The sequence below is a fragment of the Bombus affinis genome, unplaced genomic scaffold (genome assembly GCF_024516045.1).
Source record: "Bombus affinis isolate iyBomAffi1 unplaced genomic scaffold, iyBomAffi1.2 ctg00000173.1, whole genome shotgun sequence".
In the NCBI taxonomy this organism is placed as follows: Eukaryota; Metazoa; Arthropoda; class Insecta; order Hymenoptera; family Apidae; genus Bombus; species Bombus affinis.
In genome coordinates, this window is record NW_026108886.1 from 165,247 (window position 1) to 171,217 (window position 5,971).

Sequence of the window (5,971 nt, forward strand, 5' to 3'; positions counted from 1 at the left end):
TTTCTCCTATTTTCTCGTAGTTGGAACGAGGACTGTTTGTCGGTTTGAAGGACTTTAGTTAAACAAATCTTAAGATTTATAGCGAATTTATATTTATTTATAGATATCCTCGGGCTAGCTGAACATGTACTGTGGAGACGCGTCGACATCTGGTAATCATCTTACTCAAAAAATAGAGTCTGCGTGTGGCGAGGCACGGGACAGAAATCGTTGAAATGCTTACCATCGTGCCCCGTCCCAAGTATTTCTTTTAAGGAGAGCTATAGAGTTACTTCATGCCTTTGTTAGACAAAACGTTCATCCCTTGACCGCGATTACGTTCGGCGACTGGTTGTCGCCTCGAGCCCGAGCTCACTATCATAAATCTCAAATAAGTACAGTCGGATCGAATGACAACAGTTTCTTAATTCGGCTATGGTGAAATCTAAATTACAGTACTGGGGGTATTCCCAAAGTTCCGAAGGGAAGGTTCCGGTGTTCTTTCATCTCCGACATATATATGTCGGAGATGGAAAAACACCGGAACCTCTCCTTGGATTCTCGGGAATACCGTAATGTCGTAATTTAGATTAAACAAATGTCGCTCCGATTGTTCGAGGTTTATGATAGTGAGCTTGGGCTCGAGGCGACAACCAGTCGCCGAACGTAGCCGCGGTCAAGGGATGAACGTTTTATCTAACAAAGGCACAGAGTAACTCTATACCTCTCCTTTAAAGAAATAGCCGTAGCGACACGTGGCAGTAAATATTTCAAAGGTTTCTGTTCCGTGGCTCGCCACACGCAGATCCTATCCTTCGGGTAAGATGATCTCCAGATGTCAATATACCTCCGCAGTATGTTTAGCTAACTTGAGGACCCGCAATAAATCTTAAGATTTAGTCAAGCAAAGTTCTTCATTTAGACAAACAGTCCTTGTTGCAACTACGGGACGATAGGAGAAGCCTATCTTCCACGAACGATGCCCCCGTCAACAACCTCCCCTCAAGGGCGGCCAGCATCTCTTTCAAAACGCCGATATGGAGATCGACCAATTAGCAACAGCGCTAATTTCCCTCACCTTTGGAACGAAAGCTTTCTTTGACGAATCCGAGGATCTCATGTCCTTAGACCCACCCATTATAGTTTTCCTCGACGGCATCGTCGAGACGGAGAGTGACTATCCGGTACGATCTCGACGACGATTCAAGTAACTCTCGGATACGTAGTGATGGCCCCATGCATTAACATTGAGTACAACTTAGACGCTAAAGAAGAGTAGAGTTCGTCATCCCGTTGACCGTGGATTCGTTATTGAGCCTAAGATCATTGTCATTAGCTTCTCGAGTATCAAATTATCGCGATTACTTGTCCAATTCCAACATGGTCATGTTTGCACTAGTAAATATCTCCTCTATTGCATAGTGATCACGTCTAGTGTCAATAGGGATTCGTTTACGCCCTTAACCCTAACTCTAATCGTAACGCCAACCCGACATCAGAAGTGGGATCAGTGCCGATTATAACAGTGCTAGAACTTACGACCATCGTGCGCGAGTAACCCAGTCGCTAGTGCAAAATCGAGTGTGAAACCTAACAAGTTTTCGCTACCACGTTTTAACCCTTAAAATCGCACGTTCCGACCCCGCTGCACGGGGCGTAACTGTTAACCTGATTATGAAAGAAAACCATAATTTCAATAACGAGTGGCGAGTCGACTTCTACGTACTGGAAGCATCATCGGGTAGATCAAGTCATCTGGGTGAGTCGTTTCCATTTTTACTCCGATTCGGGAGCCGAGCGTTCACTAATTAAAGAGTCCGTGACCTCGAGATTTCTGGCAAAAGAATGACTGACATATTAGTAATGCGAGGAGCAGGAAATACTTGTATTAAACATACGCCTCCCATTTGTTCATCGTGTGTATTAATGATTTTTACATCGAAGATAATTTCTCATGTCCTTGCTGATAGTTATCTAAAATATGATATCGCGATTAGTTGTGGAACTCTAAGTCTGGGTTTTGACGTAACATTACACAAAATAGCCTCGCTATGTGTAAAACAAAAATAATTAATGTCTGTAAGGAAACCACTGCAAACGAGATCGTCGTTAATGAAGCTGACATTGATGTACATGGTAATAATAAAAGTCGATCAATTTCTCTTCTCGACAAATTCAAAGATTCATTCGTTACGGATTCCCTACGTATTCGCGTAAATACAGGCCGGTTAGAAATACGATTAATTGATCCTAACATCACCGTACGAGGAAGTCCTTATAGATTTAGCGAGGAGGACCGAAGAGCGGTACGTGAGAAAATAAGCGTTTTAATTAAAGCAAAGATCATAAGGCCTAGTAATTCGCCATTCGCGAGCCCTACGTAACTCGTGAAGAAGAACACGGCTCAGATAGATTATGAGTGGATCCCCGAGAACTAAATCAAAGTACCGTCGCGGATCGGTACCCTTTACTCCTTATTGCGGATCAAGTCGCGAGATTGCAAGAGGCGAGATATTTTATTAGCCTGGATATGGCCAGCGGGTTTCACCAAATTCCTACTTATCCTAATTCAGCGGAGTATACAGCGTTCGTTACTCCCGACAGACAATATGAGTAGATAACGATGCCGTTTGAACTGAAAAATTGCGCCGTCCGTCTTTCGGAGGGCCATTCGCAAGGCCCTAGGCGACCTCGCTCATTCGTACGTTGTTATTTATTTCGATAACGTTCTAATTATTGCCGACTCGATAGATCAAGCTTTAGGAAGATTGAACACCGTATTAGATACCCTCGTAAAAGCAGGATTCTCTGTTAACATTGCGAACTGTTCTTTTCTAAAGACATCGGTGCTCTGTTTGAGATATGTAATTCATAACGAAGAAGTTCGTCCGAACCCGGGTAAAATACACACCTTAAGCTTTTTCCTGTGCCAACAGCCGTCACACAGTTCAGGCAGTTCATAGGGTTAGCTTCGTACTTCCGAAAGTTCATCCCTAAATTCTCACAGGTAATGAAACCCCTGTATGCGCTCATCTCGAATAACAGAAATATAACTTGGACAGATAGGCACGAGAAAATAAGACAACAGGCAGTTTCCGCCCTGACCGACGCGCCGGTGTTAATGATATTCGATCCCAATTACCCGATAGAACTACATACTGACGCTAGCTCGGAGAGAGTTACGGGGCGATTTTGACGCATCAAGTCGAAGGTAAAGGCAAAGTAATAGAGTATTACAGTAAAAGAACTACCCTCGCAGAATCTAGGTATAATTCCTACGAACTAGAGACGTTAGCAGTCGTAAACGCAGTCGAGCGTTTCCGTCACTATCTACATGGGCGGGAATTTCTTGTCGTCACGGATTGCGACTCGTCGAAAGCGTCGAGTAACAAAGTACATTTAAATGACAGGGACCATCGGTGATGGGCCTACTTGCAGACTTTTGTTTTTTTGACATTATGTATCTGGAAAGTAAACGGACAGCCCACGTAGATTTCTTCTCGCGAAACCCCGTAGATTTAGACCACCGTAAAATTGATAAAATTGCGGAGAAAGAAATCAATCTGGCCGAAATATCGGAATACTGGCGATTAGCCGAACAACGTCGTGATTCTCAAACCTTGGGAATCGTCAAGAAATTGCAAAACGATGAGCTCGCGGAAGACATCGCGAATACATACGAATTACGGTCCGGTACTCTTTACCGTAGGATACAAAGAAAAGGCAGGACTCTCTGTTTACCTATAGTCCTAAGAGGTTTTAGATAGTCTGTTATTAACTATGTGCACCAGTCAATTATGCACTTAGGTTGGGAGAAAACGCTCGAGAGACTGTACGAGTATTACTGGTTCGAAGGGATGGCGAAGTACGTTCGCCGATTCATTGAGAACTGTCATGCTTGTCAAGTTTCGAAAGCTAGTTCAGGTAAGATACAAGCCGAACTACATCCTATACCTAAGACCAGCATACCCTGGCATACGGTCCACATGGACATAACAGGCAAGTTGAGTGGTAAAAGCGATTCAAAGGAGTACGTCATTGTTTTGATCGATGTGTTCACTAAATTCGTGTACCTGCATCGTACTCGTAAGATAGATTTCCGTAACACCATTAAAGCGCTTAAACCCGCTATATTTTATTCGGAAGTCCCTGCCGGATAATAGCAGATCAGGAAAGATGTTCTAAAGGTAATGAATTTCGAGAATTCTGCGAAAGCAAACGAATTAAAGTTCACCCGACAGCGACCGATGATAGAGCCAATAGACAGGTAGAGCGTGTTATGCGTACATTGAAAATACGTTCACGACAGTAGAAACGACCGGGCGGCCGTGGCAAGACGCGATTGGGGAAATACAGCTAGCGTTGAACTGCACCACCAACCGCGTGACTAATTCGAGCCCTTTACAACTACTAATCGGTAGAACAGCGAGACCGTACGACCTATTACTACCTGACAATATCGAAGAAAAGGAAGTCGATATCCCTGATGTAAGACAGCAGGCTGTATAGAACATAGAGAGTAAAGCCCAGTACAACAAAGAAAGTTTTGATAGAAACAAAGCTAAAGTGGTTAGGTTTAACCTCGGCGATTTCGTACTACGCAAAAAATGAGAAAAGAAACCAAACCAAGCTAGAGCCAAAATTCAAGGGTCCATTCGTAATAACCGAGATTTTGGAACGAGATAGATATATTTTAAAAACGCTAGACGGCAAACGATCGTATAAAAACAGTCACGACAGATTAAGAAAAATGCCGGACAGTCGCGTTCCCGCTGAGTTGGACGTCGGTAGTGACGGCAATAACAGTGACCACGACGACATGAGCACCTCGATCTCGGAAGATCCTTAGCACAAAGACCGTAGCACCTTACGGAGTACGTTATGAAGCTTGGTAAATGGGCAAGTGATGTGTTCACGCGCACCATGAGCTATAGAGTTATGAAGTTTGGTAAATGGGCAAGTGATGTGTTCACGCGCACCATGAGCTATAGAGTTATGAAGCTTGGTAAATGGGCAAGTGATGTGTTCACGCGCACCATGAGCTATAGAGTTATGAAGCTTGGTAAAGGGGCAAGTGATGTGTTCACGCGCACCATGAGCTATAGTGTTATGAAGCTCGACTAAGGGGCAAGTGATGTGTTCACGCGCACCATGAGCTATAGTGTTACGAAGTTTGGTGCGGTCGTGCGATCTAGAAAAACGAGATCCATTGGGGTGCGAAATCGAGACTGGTCCATTTCGCCGTTATGACCCGACTGATAACCCACAGGATGCAACTAGCACTTCCAATACTAATTACAACGTTACTAATTCATGTGCTCTTCTATTCCTTTTGTTGTCAAACCTCCGAACAAAATTTTGTTGTTACACCGGACCCTCAGCTTATTTAGACATTAAGTTAAATTGTAGACATGCTAATTGTACCGAACCTAATGTTAGAAAGACTCAATCTTGTAGCTGCACCCGAGGACGTGTGATAGTCAGAATGGCCGTGTCGGAGATGGAAAAACACCGGAACCTCTCCTTGGATTCTCGGGAATACCGTAATGTCGTAATTTAGATTAAACAAATGTCGCTCCGATTGTTCGAGGTTTATGATAGTGAGCTTGGGCTCGAGGCGACAACCAGTCGCCGAACGTAGCCGCGGTCAAGGGATGAACGTTTTATCTAACAAAGGCACAGAGTAACTCTATACCTCTCCTTTAAAGAAATAGCCGTAGCGACACGTGGCAGTAAATATTTCAAAGGTTTCTGTTCCGTGGCTCGCCACACGCAGATCCTATCCTTCGGGTAAGATGATCTCCAGATGTCAATATACCTCCGCAGTATGTTTAGCTAACTTGAGGACCCGCAATAAATCTTAAGATTTAGTCAAGCAAAGTTCTTCATTTAGACAAACAGTCCTTGTTGCAACTACGGGACGATAGGAGAAGCCTATCTTCCACGAACGATGCCCCCGTCAACAACCTCCCCTCAAGGGCGGCCAGCATCT